This window comes from Rhinatrema bivittatum, chromosome 7 (assembly GCF_901001135.1).
Source record: "Rhinatrema bivittatum chromosome 7, aRhiBiv1.1, whole genome shotgun sequence".
NCBI lineage: Eukaryota > Metazoa > Chordata > Amphibia > Gymnophiona > Rhinatrematidae > Rhinatrema > Rhinatrema bivittatum.
Genome location: NC_042621.1, coordinates 65369273 through 65394235, shown reverse-complemented (window position 1 = coordinate 65394235; position 24963 = coordinate 65369273). Strand labels below are relative to the sequence as shown.

At 45.1% G+C, this 24963-nt stretch overlaps 1 protein-coding gene across 1 annotated transcript in view; it reads left to right on the top strand.

The window, feature by feature from the left end:
- The window catches only part of VPS35 (VPS35 retromer complex component), a 196661-nt gene that overhangs the window by 47943 nt on the left and 123755 nt on the right, over positions 1-24963 (top strand). The gene's annotated exons all lie outside the window — the stretch shown is intronic.

The window sequence follows — 24963 nt, the reverse complement described above, 5'->3', positions numbered from 1 at the left end:
GTACCAGTGGAAGGAGGCAACGCAAGGCCAGGCGGACCGCTCTGGTCTCCAATCGGTTGATGGACCAAGTCGCTTGGAGTGCTGACCAAGTGCCCTGGACTGCACGGGACTGGCAGACCGCTCCCCAGCCCGACAGGCTGGCATCCGTTGTCACCACCAACCAAGACGGGGGTTCGAGGTCCACCCCCTGTAGGAGATTGCCTGGAGTCAACCACCAAGAGAGACTGGAGCGAGCCGGCTCCAGCAAAGGCAATACTATCCCGTACTCCTCTGAGCGGGGATCCCACCGAGATAGAAGTGCTCTTTGTAACGGACGCATATGCGCAAAAGCCCATTGTACCATTTCCATAGTAGACACCATATGACCAATGACTTGTAAATAATCCCAGACCGTGGGAATCTCGAGCTCCAACAGGCGCCGTACCTGAGTCATGAGATTGAGCATGCGTTGCTGCGGAAGAAAAACCTTGCCCACCAAGGTATCGAACCGAGCTCCCAGGAACTCCAGCTGTTGGGTCGGTTCGAGTCTGCTCTTCGCGAAGTTGACTACCCAGCCCAACTCCTGCAGCTGGTGAACCACTAAGGAGGCCGCATGCGACTTTGCTCGAATGAGCCAATCGTCGAGATAGGGATGCACAAGGACGCCTTGTCGGCGAAGGGAAGCCGCCACCACCACGAGAACTTTGGTGAACACCCTCGGCGCTGTGGCCAACCCGAAGGGGAGGGCGCAAAACTGGTAGTGGTCCCCCATCACCATGAACCTCAAGTACCTTTGATGCCGTTCTCTTATTCCGATGTGTAGATAGGCCTCTGTCAGGTCCAAAGAAGCCAAGAATTCTCCCTTGTGGACAGCCGCAATAACAGACCGGAGGGTCTCCATCCGGAAGCGGGGCACACGTAACGCCTTGTTTACTCCTTTGAGATCCAGAATGGGTCGGAAGGTGCCCTCCTTCTTGGGAACCAGGAAGTAGATGGAATACTGACCTGTCCGGAGCTGGTCCCGCGGAACCGGAACCACCGCCCCCAGAGCCTGTAGATGAGTGACCGTTTGGGCTATAGCTACTTGTTTTTCTACCGGGCCGCACGGCGATATCATAAAGAGATCCCAGGGGGGACGTACAAAATCCAACTCGTAGCCGTACCGAACCACGTCGAGGACCCATTGATCCGAAATAATCTTGACCCACTCCTCCCAGAACCGGGACAGCCGACCTCCGATAACGGGAACGGAGGAGTGGGCCTGCGCACCTTCATTGCGCGGGCTTGATGGCAGCAAAACCTTGGGACGAGCCCCCACGTTGAGGCCTCCTGCCGCGAAAGGAAGGGGACCAAGACTGGGTTCTCGTTGCCTGCTGCCGCTGGGGAAAGGAACCACCTCTTCCCCCACGGAAACGCCTTTGCCCCCGGAGGCGAGCCCTGGCATTTCCAAACGAGCGAGGTTGCCGGGGTTTATCCTCCGGCAATTTGTAAACCTTGTTGTCTCCCAGGTCCTTAATGAGCTGATCTAGTTCCTCGCCAAACAGCAACTTGCCCTTAAAGGGGAAGGAACCCAACCTCGCCTTGGAGGTGGAATCCGCCGACCAACGACGGAGCCACAGCAACCTCCTGGCTGAGACCGCCGAAGACATAATGCGAGCCGAGGTGCGTAGCAAATCATATAAGGCATCCGCCGTATACGCGACCGCAGCTTCCACACAATTGGCCTGCTCAGCTTCGCCCGGAGGGAGCTTCTGCGTGGTCAGCAGCTGTTGGACCCAACGCAGGTTGGCCCTCTGCACGAGGCTGCTGCATACCGCCGCCCGGACACCCAGTGCCGCCACGTCAAAGATGCGCTTCAGTAGGACCTCCAGCTTGCGATCCTGGAGATCTTTCAATGCAATACCCCCCCGTCACGGGGATAGTCGTATGCTTGACCACGGCCGTGACAGCCGAGTCTACCGCGGGTGTCTTCAAAAGCTCCAGGGAATCCTTCGGTAAGGGATATAGCTTTTCCATGGCCCGATTCACTCGCAGGGAAGCCTCTGGTAGCTCCCATTCCTTCGAGACGATCTGCAAGACCTTGTGGTGAAAGGGAAAGGTCTGCGGGGGGGCTCTTATCCCTGCCATTGCGATATCCCCTGTAGACGTGTCCGCCTCCTGAGGCGGAGTCGTTAACTCTAGCTCCTGCAACACGTGGAGAATAAGGGAGCTTAATTCCTCTTTTCCAAACAAGCGTAGTACCTGGGGGTCATCCCCCTCTACGGCCCCCGGATCGTCGGTCGTCAGCAAGTCCGGAGCCCCCGGGGATTCCGGAGCGGCTCCTGTGTCTCCCAGGTCTTCAGCCCCACCCCCCCTCGGGCGGGGACCCTTTACCCCGGAGGCCCCCACGCCCGGTGGGCTCCCCCGGGGTACGGGAGTGGGCTTGGGAACCTTTGGGGGAGCGGGAGCCTCCGCCTCCCAACCGGATTCTGCCTGCAAAAAGGCTTTGTGCATTAAAAGCACCAAGTCCGAAGAAAATGGCACTGACCGTTTTAAAGTTTTCTTCTGGCCATCCGATGAAGGGGGGCCGTGAGGAGACCCCAAATTGGGCTGGGAGCGCGGGCTCTGTGCCTCAGGAGAGGGAGGAGGGGAGATTTCCTCCTCCGATGCTGAACATGCAGCCTGCCGCGTGTTCAAGATGGCCGCCGCACTCCTCCCCGGTGGAGGAGGGGCCGGAGGACGGCTGCCGGAGACGCTGCTGTGCCGCGCCGTAGAGGGGATAGGAGATCGGCTGCGGGCAGCGCTCGGCCCCCCCGAGGGTCCCTCGTCCCCGGGAACACATCGGGGGCAGAGACCCCCGCGGGAGAGTCGCGCCCCCGCCTCTCCACAGGTCAAGCAGACCGAAGATCACGGCATCAGCACCTCGAGCGGAGCAGCTAAGAAGAAATGGCGCCAAAAACCCTCGGGGATGAGAGCCCCACAGCAAACACGCGCCGGGTGAGCTAGCCACCCCCTCCGGGGTCCGAGCAGGCACGGGCAGGCCGGGGTCAGTAGAAATGAGCGCACTGCCTGTCACCAACAGGACTTAAATGGCTCTGGAACTAAAACTTTAAACTTTAAACTTTTTTTTTTTTTTTTTTAAACCCCCTTCAGGACTAAAGCCTGGAATTGGGGGGGGGAGGGTGACCGGCCCACCGGTAAGCTCTCCCCCAGCCTGCGGACACTCTAATCCGGGAATATCAGGAGGGTACTACCCTCCGAGCCTGCCTCACACTAATCTCTAGCTGCGCAGCGCAAGACACTCACACAGACATTCACGCAGGCAGACAGAGGAGAGAAAGGAAGCATCAACTGATCTTGTCCCCTGTCCTACCTCACACTTTTTTTTTTTTTTTTTTTTTTCAATTTGCCCAGTACCGAGAAAACCGACCGGAGCAGGACCGCAGGTTATGCCTCTCAATCTGCTGGAGTCAGAGAATATACTGAAGGATCGCAGGTGGCACACCAGTGTATATAGGGGGTGCTTTCAGTTTTCTCTCTGACTCCATCTGCTGGAGGGGAGGCATAACCCAGCTGTCTGGACTGATCCTGGTACGTACTGGGAACTAAGATTTAACTTTTTTGGGTAAAAAAAATGATAGGTGTGGAGAAGTAGCCTAGTGGTTAGAGCAGTGGGCTATGAACCAGGGAGAAAGGGTTCAAATCCCATTGCCATTACTTGTGAACTTGGACAAGTCACTTCATCCTCTGTTTTTTCTACAAGCTTAGATTGTAAGCCCTCTGTGGTTAGGGAAATACCTACAGTAATCTGCTTTGAAGTGCCAAAATCAGATAAATAGGACTCTGTGCTGCCCTTTGAGGGTCAGAATAATCACTGCATAAGCCTTGACTGCACCAGTCTTTGTAACATTCCACAAACTATTTCCTGGTGGTATCTGGGAAACTATTTCCTGATGGTATCTCGGAATGTTGCAAATCCAGGGGTTACAGTTCCCATAAAATCATTCAGATCACACACTAACCAGTTACAGACACAGAGCTAATAAACTAAAGTTTATTTAAAAGGATGTACAGTGAACAGAAAAAGATTACACTGCATAAAACAGACAAGGGAAAATAAAATGGAAATTTATAGTCCGTACTCACTGGTAAACTTTAACTTATCTGTAGAGTTAACACTGTGCCTTCCTTAGTTACTGTTTTGGTTGTTCTGTTAGGCTGAATTGAGACACAAATACAGATCATCTTATGTTTTCTGTCAGAAAACAGAGCTCTACAACATTCTGGTGTAAGCATTTCTTATTCTGTCAGTTCCAAATAGTCTTGTCAGTTGATAAATGTACACTAAAATGTCTCTGTGTGACCTGTCAGCAGCTTCATTCATCCTTGGGGATTAACCCATCAATTCCAGTTATTAGTGGTTGTAGGATGCTGCACTGTTATGCTTGGGGGGGGGGAAGGAGTTCTTAAAGGGAAAGCAGTTTCACAGGGCAGAGAATGACATTAACAACTCCAACCCTTGTTTTGCTACAATTTATTTTCATTTTGAGTTAATTTTGTAGTTTCTCCTCTGTAGGAAGAAACTCTCTATACAGTTAGTAGAAGTTTTGCTAGAAAATGTAAACCTGCCTTCCTCTTTCTATGATTGCTAGCATTCATAAACTACAAACCTTTTTCCCTTTTCAGCCACTTCTTTAGAGAACCACAGTGGCCTCTCTTCCTTCTTCCTTTATTTTCCTAACAAAAAGATTTGTTGCCTTTATAATATCTTTTTAGTTTTGCCTACTGCTTTTCTACAATAACCTTTCCAGTTAATGAATCCTTGAGGTTCTCACCTATCTTAAAGTTTTGAAAAATCTAAGACCCTTGTTTTTGAATGAATCTCCATTGCCTGTGCTCTAATTCTGAACTACACCAGATTTACTAAGTCAATCTCTTTTCTGATTCCCTCTAGATCTTGGGCTATTTCCCATAGCATGAGCATCAGTGTTCAGAGCCTTCCAGATGTTGCCCTTTTTCTATTTATAAGTGTCGAGATAATTTTCAAAGCCTTTTATGTACAAAAAACATGGGTTTATTCTCTTAAATAGCTGGTTATAAAATTGTACAGGGATTATGCCCATAAGTATGTGAGTAGCTTAATTTTGCACTATGGCGAGGTGAGCTTTCATCACTGGAAACAATCCAAAAAAATACAATCAGTGGCCATCCAGAGCTGTAGATGGTGCTGTGCAGGAAGAGAGGGTATAGTTGAGGTAAAAAGAAGGAAAAACACAGAAGACTTCTGGGTATTGTAGTTCCAGAAGAGTGGGGTAGAAATTCAGCACTGGGGAAGTGTAATGATTATGTACAAGTGGATCTGATTAACTAGCAATTTTGAGAGAGACAAAATCCCTGGGAAAAGATAGCATAAGATAGATCCCAAGCAGTGGCGTAGCTAGACAATTTGGCGCCCGGGGCAAGAGACTTCTTCGGTGCCCCCTCCCTCCATTAAGATTCCAGTCTTAGTCATTTAAAAATATACATTTTCTAAAGACTTAAAAAAAATAGCAAAACCATTTCAGATTGGAACTATTCTAGTCTTCATGCTTAAATTATGCTAAAAAAAAAACAAAACCTGGCATCAGTATCTTAAATTTGTGATTTTACTGAGATGAACATTTTAAATAGTTTAATTTTTTTTGCTTTAGTCTTTGTCTCTACCCACTGTGCTAAATTTTATTTTCTAGAAGAGGGATGCTTAACATTCAGTAATTTAATCTTTCATCCAACTTTTCAAAAGTTGCACTACCAGCACAAATTTTTTTTTTTAAACTGGCAGATTCCTCTCTCACATACATACCGTATATACACATACAGAAGCACCATTCCTTTCTCATACACACAAACCGCTCCTTTCTCACATACACACAGAAGCACCCTTCCGATCCAAGGTTGAACAGCTGGTCTCCAGCGGTGGTTAGCAGACCGGTGTTCACTTGTTCGGCCCCCGCCGGCCTCGATTTTAATGTCTTCAGCCCTCTTGGTCTCCGGCGGGGCCGAAGACATTAAAATCGAGGCCGGCGGGGGCCGAAGAAAAGAAGATGGGCGCCGCCCAGTCGGCCCCCACTTGAGACTGGCTGGGAGGCGCCCATCTTTTTTGCTTCGGCCTCCGCCGCCGGCCTCTATTTTAATTTATTCGGCCCCCGCCGGCCTTTGGGGGCCGGCTGTCTCCGCAGAGGTCGAAGAAATTAAAATCAAAGCCGGCGGAGGCTGAAGAAAAGAAAATGGGCGCCTCCCAGCCAGCCCCCGCTTGAGGCTGGCTGGGAGGCGCCCATCTTCTTTTCTTCGGCTGCCGCCGGCCTCGATTTTAATTTCTCCAGCAGGGGCTGGCTGGGAGGTTCCAATCTTCATTTCTTCGGCCCGCGCGCCGCTGGCTCACCTGGCTGATCTTCTTTTCTTCGGCCCCCGCCGGCCTCGATTTGTATTTCTTCGGCCCCTGCCGGCTTGGCGAAGGCGTTGAGGCTGGGCTGAAGAAGAGCCACGCGGTCGAGACCACATGACCAGGTAGACCAGTCCACCGGGGGATGCCCGATCACCCGATAGATCAATCCGCCCCTGACCATTACTATAAATCTCTCATAACAAAAAAAAAAAAAGACGATCTGCCAGTATTCAACAACACTTACATCTGGGCTTAAAATACTAATTTCTTTTTTTATTTAAATAGCTTTTTGGCGCCCCCTTAGACCCGGCGCCCGGGGCGGCCGCCCACCCCTCGCTACGCCACTGATCCCAAGGAAGCCAGACAGAATGCTATCAGGCAGTACCAAAGAGATTGTACAGCAGGAGAACCTAGGGCTGATTGGACAGGACTGTAGTGGGGACAGTCACTACTATTGGGAGGCCAGGTGGGAACCGTAGCTTGAGTCTGGGCACAGCATGTCAGAGTATAACCTGGGATGTAAAATCCAAGTGTGTTATGGGGAACAAGAGGTCTGATAACAGCAATTTCTTAAGCATATATTTTGCTGCAATCTGTACAAGCTGACCTGAAATTGCCCTGTGCTGTTACAGGCTGGGAAATAAAACCTGCTATTTCAAGGCCTCTGAAAGCAGTTGTGAGTGACAATCCCAGGCAGGGCATAAATGAGTACTTTGCACATATGCATACTTTTAACATTTGTTTATTTACATATATTTGAATATAATGCAAGTATATGCTGCTGAAACAGAAATATGCATCTTCACTGTCATAACTAAAGGTAAAATTAAAACAAACAAATGCAAACAATTAGTCTGTATAATGTTAGTCCTTTATTTGGGGGAAGGGTGTCAGAGCTGGGATTTATGCATGTACTTTTGATTTTGAAAAGGCCGCATGTAATTTAATTCTCATAAATTATGCCCTGCAAAGAGCAAATATAACTTTTTATGCAGGTTAGTTTGTGTGTGTGTTTTAGGGATAATTTTCAAAATATGTGCATAAGTTACAGATTGTTATAAAATTATTCTCCCTATGTTTTACTTACCTTTGGTCTTTGTCCACCTATCCTGGATGATCCTAGTTTAAAGCCCCCTCCTCAGTAGGTTTGCCAGTCTGTTTTGGAAGATGCTGCACCTCTTCAACAGGTGGACTCTGCTCTATTCCTTGGAGTATCATCCCATAGTCCAGGAAACTGAACACTCTTGTCAACACCATCTATTCAGCCATTCATCTGCAAAATGCGATCACCTCAGCCTTGACTTTTATTCCTGACTGGTAGGACAAAGGAGAATACCACCTGTGCATCTAGCTTCATTCACCCTCTCTCCCAGAGCCATGGGGTCATGTTATGTTACATTACCGCTTTCCTCAAGTATGCTCAAAGGAGATACAAAAAAGCAGGTGTCGAAACCAAAATGGGAACAGAGCAGCTCTGATGGAGATAGAAGCCTCATACACAAGGGGTGCTCCTGTCTTCCTCACAGACGTACAGATGGTTTCAGGAAATGTTTCTGTCCCAGCAGTAGACACAAAAGTTTGTTTATCCCTCCCTGTTTCACTCCACTGATTTTTTTATTTTTTTTTCAAATTTGGAAGAGGTAGTTTTCACAAGCTTTAAGCACATTTTGTGTGTAAAAGGGAATCTGAATGAACCAGTTTCTCTTAATTGACAACTGATGTATCTATAAATACCTGTGCTTAGTTCCTGGTGATTATGAGGGTAGACCAACCATAGGTAAGTTGTTTTGTTTTTTTTTTTGTCAAAGTCCCTCATGAGAGGCTTCTAAAAAAACTAAAAAGTCATGGGATAGGAGGCGATGTCTTTTCGTGGATTACAAACTGGTTAAATGACAAGAAACAGAGTAAGAATTAGCTTCAATGAAGGAAAGGCTCATCCTCTTTACAATATTTATGAATTAATTCCTCATTACCATAGAAAAACCAAAAGTCAAGGATAAAGAGATTTACAGTGGGCTCAGGCAGGATAAGACCTGTGACCCATAAGCACCTGTTCTTGACAGCTGTGCAACCCACAAGCCTACCCTTCCATTCACACAGGGTATTAAGGAACTCAATAAACAAGATTACAGAAGGCTCTGGTAGAATTGAACCTCTGATGCAGAGACACACACTGTATCAAGTGCAACAAGTACAAAAAGCCTTCTCTGTATTAAATACTGAAGAAGTTCTTGAGAAAAAGATTAAAGTGTTATCTGAAAAGAAAGAAGAAACCCAATGCATACAGGAATTCCAGATCAGTAACCAAAGGAAAAAGCTCATTGTGCTGGATGAATCTGTCATCAAAGGCACTAATCTTTTCCCTTACACAAAACTCAAGTAAAGTCACAAAAGGAGTCCAGGAACAGCAGTAACATGAACAAGAAAAGCTGGAAAGCTATGTGTACAAATGCTCATAGTTTGGGCAATAAAATCCCAGATCTGCAAGCCCTAATGGTGGAGGCGGACTTGGACATTGTTGCTGTCACGGAGACGTGGTTCACAGAATCTCACGATTGGGATACGGCAATACCAGACTATAACTTGATAAGGAAGGACAGAGGATAGGAAAGGGGGAGGAGTGGCTCTTTATATCAGAAACAATATCCAAGCATCTGAGCTGCAAGGAAGATGGGGCAATGAAGAAGCACTATGGGCCAACACTAAAAAAAGATGGGACATCCATTTTTATTGGAGTGGTTTACAGGCCTCCAAACCAAAAAGAAGAGCTTGACAGAGATCTGGTTGAAGACATCCAAAAGATGGGAAAGAAGGGAGAAGTGATTGTTGGAGGCTTTAATTTGCCGGATGTAGACTGGAGAATCCCATCTGCAGAATCTAACAATAGTAGAGAAATAATGGATGCTCTGCAAGGAGCTTTGTTCAAACAAATGGTAATGGAACCCACAAGAGAGGGAGCTATACTCAATTTAGTGCTCACTAATGGAGATAATGTGTCTGTAGTCCAGGTGGGCACCCACCTCAGCACCAGTGATCATCAAACGGTATGGTTTAATATCACAAAAAGGATACAGAAAAGAAGAACACGGACCCAAGTTTTGCAGTTCAAAAACATGGACTTGATGAAATGGGGAAGTACCTGGAGGAAGAACTAGTAGGCTGGGAGAATGAGAGAGATGTGGAACAACAGTGGACCAAACTAAAAGGAGCAATTACCAAGGCAACTAATCTATATGTTAGAAAAGTAAAGAAAAGCAAAAGAAAAATGAAACCTATCTGGTTCTCCAAGGAGGTGGCTGTCAAAATAAAGGCTAAAAGAACAGCATTCAAGAAATATAAAGGATCCCAAAGGGAGAGCACAAATATCTAGTAGAACTGAGGGAGACAAAGAAAGTAATCAAAGCGGCAAAACGTCAAGCGGAAGAAAGGATTGCCAAAGAGGTGACAAAACATTTTTCAGATACATCAGTGAAAGGAGAAAAGTTCAAAGTAGTATAGTGAAATTGAAAGGTGAAAAGGATCAATGGGGTAGATTTTCAAACCGCGCGAATTGGCGTACTTTTGCTGGCGCATCAGGTGCAAGCAAAAGTACGCGGGATTTTAGTAGATACGCGCGTAGCCGCGCAAATCCTGGATTGGCGTGCGCAAGGCTATCGATTCTGTATAGCCGGCGGGCGCCGAGCCGCGCAGCCTAACCCCGTTCCCTCCCCTCACCTTCCCCTCCCTTCCCCTACCTAACCCACCCGCCCGGCCCTTTTGACAGGGCGGATGGGTGGGTTAGGTAGGGGATTTATGCCTCCTGGAGGGAGACGTAAATCCCCGTGCGCCAGCGGGCCGCTAGCGCGCCGGGACGCGACCTGGGGGCGGGTACGGAGGGCGCGGCCACGCCCCTGGGCCCGCCCCCAAAACGCTGCCGACACGCCCCCCAAAATGCCGCGCTGACCGGGCCCGCCCCCGACACGCCCCCCTCGCCAAACCCCGGGACTTACGCGAGTCCCGGGGTCTGCGCGCGCCGGTAGACCTATTGAACATAGGCGCACCGGCGCGCAGGGCCCTGCTCGCCTAAATCCGGGCGGATTTAGGCGGATTTAGGCGAGCAGGGCTCTGAAAATCTGCCCCAATGTGTGGAGAGAGACGAAGAAATGGCAGAAATATTAAACGAATACTTCAGTTCTGTGTTCACTAAAGAAGACCCTGGAGAAGGCCCGTCGCTAGTTAACAAGAAACTAGAGAGGAATGGAGTAGATGTAACTCCATTTACAGTAGAGAATGTATGGGAAGAGCTGAGGAAACTGAAAGTGGACAAAGCCATGGGGCCTGATGTGGTTCATACCAGGATACTGAGGGAGCTCAGAGATGTGCTGGCGGGTCCACTGTATTCTGTTCAATAGATCCCTAGAAACGGGAGTGGTGCCGAGTGATTGGAGAAGAGCGGTGGTGATCCCGCTTCACAAGAGTGGAAACAGAGAAGAGGCCGGTAACTACAGACCGGTTAGCCTCACCTCGGTGGTGGAAAAAGTAATGGAGTCTGTTAAAAGAAGGAATAGTGAACTATCTACAGTCGGAAGAATTGCTGGACCAGAGGCAGCATGGATTCACCAGGGGAAGATCCTGTCAGACAAATCTGATAGAATTTTTTGACTGGGTAACCAAGGAATTGGATCAAGGAAGAAAACTCGATGTCATCTACTTGGACTTCAGCAAAGCTATTGATATGGTTCCGCACAGGAGACTGGTGAATAAAATAAGAAGCTTAGGAGTGAGTACCAAGGTGGTGGCCTGGATTGCAAACTGGTTGACGGACAGAAGACAATGTGTGATGGTAAATGGAACTTAGTCTGAAGAGAGCGGTGTTGAGCGGAGTGCCGCAAGTGTCTGTGTTGGGACCAGTCCTGTTCAATATTTTTGTGAGCGACATTGCGAAAGGGATAAAAGGTAAGGTTTGAGTTTTTGCGGATGACACTAAGATCTGCAACAGAGTGGACACGCCGGAAGGAGTGGACAGAATGAGACGGGATTTAAGGAACCTGGAAGAGTGGTCGAAGATATGGCAGCTGAGATTCAATGCCAAGAAGTGCAGAGTCATGCATATGGGGTGTGGAAATCGAAAGAACTGTATTCAATGGGGGGAGAAGGGCTGATGTGCACGGGGCAGGAGGGAGACCTTGGGGTGATAGTGTCTAATGATCTGAAGTCGGCGAAACAATGTGACAAGGCAATAGCTAAAGCCAGAAGAATGCTGGGCTGCATAGAGAGAGGAATATCGAGTAAGAAAAGGGAAGTGATTATCCCCTTGTACAGATCCTTGGTGAAGCCTCACCTGGAGTACTGTGTTCAGTTCTGGAGACCGTATCTCGGAAGGGACAGAGACAGGTTGGAGGCAGTCCAGAGAAGGGCGACCAAAAAGGTGGAGGGTCTTCATCAAATGACTTATGAGGAGAGATTGAAGAATCTAAATATGTACACCCTGGAGGAAAGGAGGAGCAGGGGTGATATGAATCAGACTTTCAGATACTTGAAAGGTTTTAATGATCCAAAGACAATGACAAACCTTTTCCGTTGCAAAAAAATCAGCAGAACCAGGGGTCACGATTTGAAGCTCCAGGGAGGAAGACTCAGAACCAATGTCAGGAAGTATTTCTTCACGGAGAGGGTGGTGGATACCTGGAACGCCCTTCTGGAGGAAGTAGTGAAGACCAAAACTCTGAAGGATTTCAAAGGGGCGTGGGATAAATACTATGGATCCATAAAGTCTAGAGGATGTGAATGAAGAGAAGAGGCATGGGGGTGGCTTGCAGGAATGACGGCTACTACCTTGAGATGAATATCCTTATTCAATAAACATACACATGATTAATGTGACTCCAACATTGTTCTGTGCTTAAACGGCAAGAGGAAATGTGGAAAAAAGGATTTGCATCCACTTAAAAGCAGGGGAGTAGCTTGCTTGTTACGTCGGTTACTACCCCCAAACCAAAAATGCCTGATACTTCACTTTCAATGCATATTCAGCATAGCTCTCTGCTTCAACGGCAGGGGGAATGAAGAAAATGTTTTATATTCAGACATCCACCAACAAGGACTGAATTACATTGTCTGGGTAAAACAAATAAATAAGCATGGCTGTAGCTTGCTTGTTACCGCGGTTACTACCCTAAATCAAGCCTGATACTTCACTTAGAATACATATACACATTCGAACCGATACGATGTGCGAAAGGATATCGGTATATAAGAGACCTTAAACAAATAAATAAATAAATATCCAGCACAGCTCACTGCTTCAATGGCAGGGGGAATGAAGAAAAGAGGATTTATATTCAAACAACCAACAAGGACTGAATTGCACAGGCTGGGTAAACAAGTGTGGGAGTAACTTGCTTATTACGGCGGTTACTACCACAAACCAATTAGCTGGATACTTCACTTAGATGCAGCTCCAGCACTGCTATCTACGATGGCAGGGGTGGAAGGGAAATAGAACTAAACAAATTATTTAAAGGGACAAGAGTAACAAAAGTATGAAAAAAAAAAAAAGTGTAAAACCTGGCTGGGCAGACTGGATGGACCGTTTGGTCTTCTTCTGCCGTCATTTCTATATATTTGTTTCTATTTTCTCAGTGGAAAAGGGTAAACAGTGGAGTGCCTCAGGGATCTGTACTTGGACCGGTGCTTTTCAATATATTTATAAATGATCTGGAAAGGAATACGACGAGTGAGGTTATCAAATTTTCAGATACAAAATTATTCAGAGTAGTTAAATCACAAGCGGATTGTGATACATTACAGGAGGACCTTGCAGGACTGGAAGATTGGGCATCCAAATGGCAGATGAAATTTAATGTGGACAAGTGCAAGGTGTTGCATATAGGGAATAATAACCCTTGCTGTAGTTACACGATGTTAGGTTCCATATTAGGAGCTACCATCCAGGAAAAAGATCTAGGCATCATAGTGGATAATACTTTAAAATCATCGGCTCACTATGCTGCAGCAGTCAAAAAAGCAAACAATGTTAGGAATTATTAGGAAGGTAATGGTTAATAAAACGGAAAATGTCATAATGCCTCTATATTGCTCCATAGTGAGACCGCACCTTGAATTCTGTGTACAATTCTGGTCGCCGCATCTCAAAATAGACATAGTTGTGATGGAGAAGGTACAGAGAAGGGCAACCAAAATGATAAATGGGATGGAACAGCTCCCCTTTGAGGAAAGGCTGAAGAGGTTAGGGCTGTTCAGCTTGGAGAAGAGATGGCTGAGGGGGGGGGGGGGGCGGGTATGATAGAGGTCTTTAAGATCATGAGAGGTCTTGAACGAGTAGATGTGAATCGGTTATTTACACTTTCGAATAATAGAAGGACTAGGGGGCATTTAATGAAGTTAGCAACTAGCACATTTAAGACTAATTGGAGAAAATTATTTTTCACTCAGTGCACAATAAAGCTCTGGAATTTATTGCCAGAGGATGTGGTTAGTGCAGTTAGTGTAGCTGGGTTCAAAAAAGGTTTGGATAAGTTCTTGGAGAAGTCCATTAACTGCTATTAATCAAGTTGACTTAGGGAATAGCCACTGCTATTAATTGCATCAGTAGCATGGGATCTTCCTAGTGTTTGGGTAATTGCCAGGTTCTTGTGGCCTGATTTGGCCTCTGTTGGAAACAGGATGCTGGGCTTGATGGACCCTTGGTCTGACCCAGCATGGCAATTTCTTATGTTCTTATGTTATTACTTATTCTTCTGGATTTCCCTTTATCATGCTATTTTTCTGCAAGTAAAATTTAGTTTGATTTCTGTTCTGGCTTTCGTAGCTGTAAATGACTTCATAGAAAAATATATTGGATCAGGCTTTAGTCTACCTGCTTGCTAGGCAGTTTCTTGTTAGTTTTTGGGGTGCAATATTGCTTTTCTTTTAGTGGGCTTATTAACTTCCTTTGACATGGTTATTGCCACTTGTAGCTGTGAACTATAATGGATCCATTTGTATGCTATAGGGGAAAAGCAATACCTCAGAATCTGTGACTGTTGGGTAAGTTGATGGCTCCTGAATTCTAATTTCCTTTATTTTCCATAGATAAGCAGGCTGAATTAGCCATGCTTTAAGGGACATCCTACCGGGCGGACCGAGGCAGAATCCTCTTAAAGAATACAGAGCTGTGTATCTGTGCGCCTGCGTGGAAGTTCCTGCGCGATTCCCTTTCCCCATTCGGTTTCCATTTTTCCATGGTAACTCATGGTTGTGTTCCTCTCACATGTGCCTAAAAATTTCTCCTCTTCTGCCCCCTACACTTCTTAGTGTACCAAAAAAAAAAGGCACTTTTAAGTACTAATATACCTCTAAGAGCGCCAGGTTTTAAATTCTGCCAATGTGGCAAAATTGTGTCTGTTGCTGATGGACATAATTACTGCTACATTTGCCTAGGCCCTGATCACAATCAGACATCCTACCAGGATTGCGGCACGATGTCTCCACAGACCCAAAGGCAAAGGGCGGAAAAAATGAAAAGATTAAGTAGCGACCTATCTGGGTCATATACCCCGACCCATGGATCGATGCAGTTGCTAGCAGCAGAAAAAAAGAAAAAACCTACACCAACGAGAAGATCCTCTTCATTGGAGCCTCAGTCAAAAAGTAAGTGTTCAGAGGAACTTGCAAAAGAGTTGAGAGGCTCGGGTGATAAAAGCCCAAAAGTCCTAGATATCTCCAAAAAACCCTCGAAAACAGAGTTAGAGAAAATAACTCAGGGGAAAGACCGAGAAAAAGTACGTGACTCAGACCGGTGCAAGAAACACTCCTGACGTGTGAAGCATATAATCGGTCAAAGTAGCCGAGAAGTAAGATGCATCTTCCCACTCGACTCAAGAAGCGTTGAATCGACCAATGCAAGAATCATAGACGCGTTTGCATATAGCGCATCAGTCAATTCACAAGATAAGGAAAAGTCACTCGACCCAGGGACATCATCGATCAAAGAAAGATGAGATGCATCAACCGATGCATCACCAAGGAAAAGATACTCTTTGATGCAATTGAATTGCCAGAATCCTACAGACTTTCCAACAGGAGGTAAGCAGACACAGTGGAGACTAGAACCGCAAACAGTATTCACTCAAGAAGGGTTAGAAGGCGGTTCTGACATAGATATAGTCAGATTTACCGACAATTCTTCTTCCTCATCGAGGGGTATGGTATACTCAGGCCTGTCAAAGGTATCAAAATGTAAAAAAGAACTGCAGCTGCAAGAACCTCTTGCAAAAAGGCCAAATCACATCAAGTGCCCAATGTCCAAATAGAATCACAAAGAGAACTAGACTCCGCCATCCTGCAGGCGGCCATTCCAAAGAAGGTTCTATCCAATACTGGCCAAACATCCTGTTCCAAAAGAATGTCTACAGTTTCACAGGCAATGACTCAAATATCTGGTATCTTAATTTCTTCGCATCACTGCCAGAATCCTCTAACAGACAGGATTCTTCAAGCGAACCTGAGGATAATATATCAATAAGATCTTTTACCATCTTCTCCTCCAGGAGATGAGCAGATGGAAGGATCCGTGGATCTTGACAGCAACCTAGCAGGTTTGGAACATGAAATAAATGTTTCAGCTTCCCCATCAACATCTTCGGGTTCAACTGGAATCACTTCAGATCCACCAGAAGGACTAGCTGAACCGTCTTCACCTCCCGAAGATTTAATATACTCAAAATTTATAGAGAAGGTGGGCTCCTTTCTCAAGATTGATATAAAAAAGATACCAGATCCAAGGTCAGAGGTTCATGGAATATTAAAAATATTCGACGTACCCTCAGAACCCTCTGCACTACCTCCTCACTCAGTGTTTGAGGACATACTAGACAAATACTGGACTTCTCCATTTTTCTACCCCTACCATCTCCAGCAAAACGGACCTAAAATTTTAATTATGTAAATCGGATCCTTATGGATCATTGCAACTACCACATGCTTCAGTCATTGTGGAATTAGTGATGAAGAAAGCAAAGAAAACGAGACTGTACTCAAATACACCCCCAGGTAAAGACACTAAATATTTGGATGACTTTGGCAAAAAAGATATTCCAAGACCAGATTGACAAACTAAAGAGTAGCAAATCACCTGGACTGGATGATATGCATCCTAGGGTACTGAAGGAACTAAAAAATGAATATTCTGATCTATTAGTTAAAATTTGTAACCTATCATTAAAATAATCCATTATACCTGAAGACTGGAGGGTGGCCAATGTAACCCCAATATTGAAAAAGGGCTCCAGAGGCAATCCAGGAAACTATAGACCAGTAAGCCTGACTTCAGTGTCGGGAAAAATAGTGGAAACTATTCTAAAGATCAAAATCATGGAGCATATAAGAAAGACATGGTTTAATGGAACACAGTCAACATGGATTTACCCAAGGGTAGTCTTGCCTAATAAATCTTTATTTTTTTTGAAGGGGTTAATAAAGGATAAAGGTGAACCGGTAGATGTAGTGTATTTGGATTTTCAGAAGGCCTTTGACAAAGTCCCTCATGAGAGGCTTCTATGAAAACTTAAAAAGTAATGGGATAGGCAAAGTACTTTCGTGGATTACAAACTTGTTAAAAGACAGGAAACAGAGAGTAGGATTAAATGGTTAATTTTCTCAGTGGAAAAGGGTAAACAGTGGAGTGCCTCAGGGATCTGTACTTGGACTGGTGCTTTTCAATATATTTATAAATGATCTGGAAAGGAATAAGACGAGTGAGGTTATCAAATATGCGGATGATACAAAATTATTCAGAGTAGTTAAATCACAAGCGGATTGTGATACATTACAGGAGGACCTTGCAAGGCTGGAAGATTGGGCATCCAAATGGCAGATAATTTAATGTGGACAAGTGTGGACTGTGTTGCATATAGGGAAAAATGCTGTATTTACACAATGTTAGGTTCCATATTAGGAGCTACTACCAGGAAAAAGATCTAGGCATCTTAGTGGATAATACTTTGAAATCATTGGCTCAGTGTGCTGCAGCAGTCAAAAAAGCAAACAGAATGTTAGGAATTATTAAGAAGGGAATGGTTAATAAAACGGAAAATGTCATAATGCCTCTGTATCGCTCCATGGTGAGACCGCACCTTGAATACTGTGTACAGTTCTGGTCACCGCATCTCAAAAAAGATATAGTTGCAATGGAAAAGGTATAGAGAAGGGCAACCAAAATGATAAAGGGATGGAACAGCTCCCCTTTGAGGAAAGGCTGAAGATGTTGGGGCTGTTCAGCTTGGAGAAGAGGCGACTGAGGGGGGATATGATAGAGGTCTTTAAGATCATGATAGGTCTTGAAAGAGTAGATGTGAATCTGTTATTTACACTTTTGGATAATAGAAGAACTAGGGGGCACTCCATGAAGTTAGCAAGTAGCACATTTAAGACTAATCGGAGAAAATTCTTTTTCACTCAATGCACAATTAAACTCTGGAATTTGTTGCCAGAGGATGTGGTTAGTGTAGCTGGGTTTAAAAAATGTTTGGATAAGTTCTTGGAGGAGAAGTCCATTCACTGCTATTAATCAAGTTGAGTTAGGGAATGGTCTCTGCTATTACTGGCATCAGTAGCATGGGATGATCTTGGTGTTTGTGGCCTGGTTTGGCCTCTGTTGGAAACAGGATATTGGGTTTGATGGACCCTTGGTCTGACCCAGCATGGTAATTTCTTATGTTCTAAGGCGCTATGCTAAATTCAAGAATACAACAGCACCAATTCTACATTACCCAATACCTATTTGATTGTCTACAGGGATGGAAGCTGGGAAGTCCCACCACGGCTTATACTCAAAAACAAGTCCAATTTAAATCAGATATAGAAGAAGGTTTACGCATCAATTTATGAGGCCTTTGACACCTCTGCAAGAATGTCAGCAGCATCTATAGCTGCACGCAGAATTGCATGGCATAGGGCAAGTGCCATAAGAGATGCCTTACATGAGAAACTAGCTGACCTCCCTTGTAAAGGAGACAACCTGTTTGGCGACAAGATGAGACAGTCTCACTATTAAAAGAACAAAGTGTAGCAGTCTCAGACTCACATTACCAACCGATCATTACCCATTCAAACGTTATTAGTCTCATAAACGATCTGTCTACTAATGTCGCCAATAAAAACAGTTCATGCCTTACTGCACAACGGTTTACCAATCTCAGTGACGACAATCAAGAAATTGCCAAGAACACCACAACAACAAAAACAGGCTCAAGGTCCGAGCCAGAAGCCTCAACAGAAGTTTTGAGCAAAGCAGGGCCACAGCGAACACCAGCAGTAGGTGGACGAATATCCTCATTCTTCCGGGAATGGTCCAATATAACATCGTACCATTGGGTCCTCAGTATTGTGAAGAATGGATATCGCTGAACTTCCATATCCCCCCACACCTACCCCACCTAATTTATCCACAAAAAGATAACAAAAACCTGGATCTACTCCGAAAGGAAGTTCAATTGCTTCTTGCCCAGAACACCATTTACAGCTGCCTCGCTGGCAACACAACCATGGCTTTTACTCCCAATATTTCCTCATCCCCAAAATGGCAGGGGGTCTCAGACCTATATTAGACCTATGGGCTTTGAACAAATTAATCCAGAAAGAAAAGTTCAAGATGACATCTCTCAAGACCAGTCTTTCTTTTCTGCAACCCAATGTGCTCCTTGGACTTCAAAGATGCATATGCTCACATTCCAAGGCACCCAACCTTGCACAAGTACCTTTGCTTTCAGGTAAACAAGTTACATTACCAGTACAAGGTACTTCCATTTGGCCTATCAGCACCCAGGGTATTCACAAAATGTCTAGCAGTGGCTGTGGCCCATCTTGGCAAAAAAAGGCATAAACATTTTTCCCTACTTGGATGACTGGCTCCTAGTCTCCTGACAACCGAAAATACTTTTCACACCTGCAGCAGACCATAATGTGCTTGAACAAACTAGGATTCATAATAAACTACGAAAAATCACAAGTTCCTACCCAAATCCTCCAATTCCTTGGAGCATTAATAAACACCAAGCTTTGCAAAGCCTTCTTACCAAGGGAATGAGCCCAGACCTTTCAAGAACTAGCCTCCACATTTAAGACTTGTGCAAGTACCTCAGCTCGTCAGATCCTGAAAATGTTGGGTCACACACACGTACGTCTTCACATGTGCTAACTGCAATGGGGACTAAAAGCTTAGTGGTCCCAACACAACCAACCGATGTCCCATCAAGTTACCCTGACTCCCTCAATGACCTCAGATTATAGATTAGTGGCTCTCAGCCCGAGTTCTACCAATGGGAGCTCCTTTTCAAGTGAGGTACATGTGCACCCCAGCCGTGTATGGATGCATCCATACACGGCTGGGGTGCACATGTACCTCACTTGAAAACTCAAGGGATTTGGTCACTGCAGGAAAAACATTTGCAGATAAACCTGGTTGAGTTGAGAGCTATAAGGAACGCAATCCACACCTTCTACCATATCCTCACTGGGAAGAGAGTAATGGTCTACATGGACACCAAGTAGCCATGTTTTACATAAAGGAGGAGGGTCAGGTTCGTGGACCTTTTGCAAGGAAGCAGTACTGACTCTAGAATGGGCAGTGAAACATTCCATCCAACTACAAGCATCGTATCTTCCAGGAATAAGAAACACAGAGGCCGACACACTCAGCAGGATTTTTCACCTCCATGAGTGGGAATTGAACCAAATAGTAGCGAACGACCTACATAGACCTTTTCGCAATAGAAGCCAATACGAAATTACTTCGTTTCTGCTCCATCTACCCCAGCATTCGCAGGATAGCGCAGAATGCCTTTCTACTACTGTGGACGGAGAACCTGTTATACGCTTACCCTCCGATAGCTATGTTAGGTAGGATAGTTCAGAAGTGCATAGCAGACAAATCAGATCTCATTCTCATTGCACCAGTGTGGCCCAGGCAACCATGGTATGCCTACCTAGTCTATTTGACAGATCAAACACAGATACAATTAGGAAACAGAGAAGATCTTATATCACAGAAAGGGGACATGCTGCTCCACCCCCTACACTCCTCTCTACATCTGACAGCATGGAAATTGAAAGGAAGGCTCTAAATCATCTCTCTCTTTCAGCAGACATCAAACATGTTCTTATTTCTGCTAGAAAACAATCTACACGAAAAAATTATGCACAAAGATGAAGCAGATACTTCAACTGGTGTAATACTATGCAGGTAGATCCGCTTCATAGCTCCCCTCAACAAGTTATTCATTATCTCCACCTTCTCTTTTCCACTGGACTAGTGGTATCATCCATTTGCATGCACTTAAGTGCTATAGCAGCATACCACCTATCCTTGGAATGAGAAATCCATAGCTACGTATCCATTAGTATCTTGCTTCTTGCATGGAGCAATAAGACTCCGCCCTCCCATCTCAAAACGAGTGGTTAGAAAAACGTATGCACCTACCCTTTGAACCGCTACACTCCGTTTCTATCCTTGAAGGTATTATTTCTAGTAGCTGCCACGTTGGCAAGAAGAGTCAGTGAGTTACAAGCCCTAGTTTACTACCCTCTATATCTACAGTTTTACCATGATGAGGTCAAATTAGGGAGAAATGCTGGGTTGGCTCTTAAAGCAGTCTCAGCTTTCCATTTAAACCCGACAGTCACCTTGCCCATATTTTTTTTTCCCAAAGCCTCATGCTTTGCAGAGAAAAAAACCCTTCACACCTTGGACTGTAAAAGGGCTTTAGCCTATTAAATTCAAAGGACTCAGTCTCCAAAATGTAGTTCATAACTATTTGCTTTTTTTTTAGCCTAAATGCGCCAGGGTTGCCAGTCTCTAAGGGGATGTTAGCATCTTAGTTATTCCAATGTATTACTTCTGTTACTTGAAGAATGCAGATAAACTTCCAGATGGTGTAAAAGCACATCAAATCCGAGCTACAGCAATTTCCATAGCACACTTAAAAAAAAAAAAAGTGCCAATTTTAGATATCTGTAGAGCAGCCACTTGGCCTTCTTTGCATACCTTCACATCACACTACTATCTTAAACAACAAACTCAATCAGAAGCAGTATTACTCTTCGTAACCAAAACTTAAGCTGTCCACAAACATCAATAATTCCTTAGCACATAACTGTTCCAATCGGAAGAAATAGCATGCTCTAGAATTCACAGCTGGGGACTCTCTTAAAGCATGGGTAATTCAGCCTGCTTATCTATGGAAAAAAGCAAATTTGCTTACTGTAAACGGTGTTTTCCATAGATAGCAGGATGAATTAGCCATAAATCCTCCCCCCACCCTCCTCCCTGGACAGCTAATACTCCAACTCTGTCTCTATCCTAGTCTTTCTTCCTTTGATGCACGCTTATGCTATCTTTAACTGAAGGGGGAAGGGAATCACGTGGGAGTTTTTGCACAGGCACACAGAGACACAGCTCTGTATTAGAGAGGATTCCGCGTCGGTCTGCCCAGGAGGACGTCCTATAAAGCTTGGCTAATTCATCCTGCTATCTACGGAAAACTCCTTTTACGGTAAGCAAACTTGCTTTTTTCCACCCAGAGGTTTCTTCTACAGAGGTCTTGCTTGTCCCTGTTCAGGGTGAGGATTCGTGCTTGGGAGGGGGCAACACAAAAATCCACAAACTTTGAGAACCAGTGCAACAGAAACTGATATGGAGCTGGCCAGCACAAGGGGATGACTAATTGGCCATTGCTTTTTCTTGCTTAACAAAGATCAGAGAAACTCAATTGAGGTAATCCTGTATTAAATTGGCTAAGGTGCAAAGCATTTTGTGTGGCCACTGGTTTCCTTGGACTAAGGTTGTGATAGGTTACATAGCTGAAATTTTTTGGCTTCACTTGTGGAAGCTTTTACATCTATGTTCTAAATTCCTATGTTTTATGCGAAACAGAAAAGCCAAAAATTAAAGTTAAATAGATAGTAAAGAGATTCTCGTACACATCTAGGAGAAGCTTACATTGTGATCTGATCTTTGTCTTATTAAAATAACCAGTTTGTATCTGTATATTAATGAATGAAAAATTTAAAATCAGCTTTGTTCTCACACTACCAGTCGAAACAGAAATGATAAAACTTAATGATTTGGAGTGGGGGAGGAAGATTACTAGTGTTTTTTCTGATTTTCCATTGGTAAGCAGGCTGAATTAGCCATGCTCAATGAGCGAAGTCATCAGCATATGTTGCGGAGTTCTCTCTCAAATTAATTAAATCTTTTGTGTACTGAGCATGCACAGGCCTTCCCACGCAACTGACTGTTCCAGAACTCTCTTCACTCTTTTTTTTTCCCATCTGTGTTTCACATGGATGCAGGAGATTGTCTGACTACTTGAACTCTCAATTCCTCCCCCCCCAAGAAAAAGTAATTTTCAGTGCTACCATGGCTTTGCATCCTACTGCAGGCTTCAAATATTGCACATGCAGATACACAATGTCCATCGCGGATGGCCACAACTATTGTTATCTTTGCCTAGACCCAGACCATGACCAAACTGTCTGACGGTGGTCGCATGTCCCCAAGGGCTCAATGCCAGAAGGCCAAGAAAATAGCCTGTTTCGAGCAGACTCTATTCAACCAACAGGTAACTTCTCATCTAGCAGTGCCCAAAGCACAAATGGTGACACAAGACATACTTCACCACCGCACCAGGTGTGCAGCCAGGCTCCCACTCAAAGAAGTGCCTACCACTGGGGCCACCACTGCATCGTGTTTTTCATCATAGTGTCCTTCATCCAGCACCAGAGTGCATAAAAAGAAATGGGGACCGAAGCAAAAGCTGCATGGTGCATCACCAGTGCAGGGCGCACAATCGGCTCATGCTGCATCATTGGCACTGTCAGTTTATGGCACATCAAAACCTCCAACACACAATGCAGACAAGGGTGCAACTGCGACCAGGGTGCATAACACAGTTACAGAGCTAGCACATGGTGCGAAAACAATGCACCGGGCACCATACAAGAAATCAATGTTGCATAAATTGACAGTCATGTGAACCAACAGGTCAAAAATCCTAACAATGAATCCGGGAAGAATCCAAAACTCACCATCCGATCTAGTTCTTCACATTCGGATGGACAACGTCAACTTACATCTCACATGATATATATTAAGGGAAGCTATTCCACTGCCCATATTCACTCTGGCTACTTATTCATCATTATGCCAGGTTATCACTTACCTATCACTGTTCCCTGGCCAGTATTGGCATCTGCCAATACTGGCCAGGGTGGTATCAGAGATTCCACCTGCAACTCCAGATCCAATTAGCTCCCTGCAGCCGAGTGTAAATCTGGACCAACTTTTAGTCCCGGAAGAAGATGCTTCTCCTGTATCACTGGGACAAAGGTCACATCAAGCAGTGGTGCAAACTACAGAAATTGAGAGTGTTCGTCTTGTACCTATTCCCAGAGTTTCCATCTCCATCCTTTCTGCTGGTGTATTCATTGCTTCCACTGACATAAAAGAAAAAATGCCTGGAGTGCTGCCACTTCCTCCTCTGTCATCGACTTCAGGAGGCCCTATTTTGCACTTTTAGGAGGACTTGCCACCTCTTCCAAGCCCAATGCGGGATCATTCATCAGTGGCTCCCTGTTGCCCTTTCTGTCTTTGGATGATTCTCCAAGGGAGTCCTCCAGCAGTTCCACGGGGCTACCATCGGATCTCCCAGAGGAACCAACAGAACACGTGATCCGCACTGAACATTATGGGTATTGCGGAATATAAGATCTAATAATAAACAAACATACTTTATCCCCTGAGGATCTAACATGTTCCAAGTTTGTAGAAAAGTTGGGCTCTGCTGTTAAGTTGGATGTAAGTAAAGAGCCAGATACTTGTGAAGGTCATGGGACTCCTTAATATTCTTGTCACTCCTGCGGAACCTTCAATTCTTCCATCCCATGAGGTGATTGACAGCACTCTTCAAGAAATGGGAAATACCCTTCTCTGGGTTCATGACGGCAGGAAAGATGGGCTTTAAGTTTAACTTGAAAAAGTCTCCAGGATGTGGAATGGTGCAACTACCTCATAGCTTGGTAGTAGTCTGGTCTGCAATGAAGAAGGCAAAAAAGACATGACTGCACTTTAAGCTCTTAAATGATTTTGATAAGATCATCTTCCAAGGAACCAAGAGCAGAGCAAAATCAATTCTATATGGTGCAATACTTATTGCGTGCAAAGCCTGAAACCATATCTCTGCTTGGAGATGGGTGACTAAGTCACATCTCGGCTGCTTCAAGACCTAGTTGAAGGTCTTTGGGATCTCCTTCGCTCAGTTCACGAAGTGTTCAAAACAATAGCAAGAACCTCTGTGGCATCGATCAGTGCAAGAAGATGGCTTGGTTGAGTGACATCAAGGAAGATGTGCATGAGAAACTTGCAGATCTTATTCGTAGACAAATTGAGAGAAATGGTGGCTCAAATCAAAGAGCAAAACATAGCGATTCAATCCCTGTTGACAAAAAGTGAACCAGGAAATACCAAGCACCATTTCTACACTGTTTAACCACTCAAACTACCCCCATAAGCACATTCACTTCTATCAAACTTATTGTAAACCTTA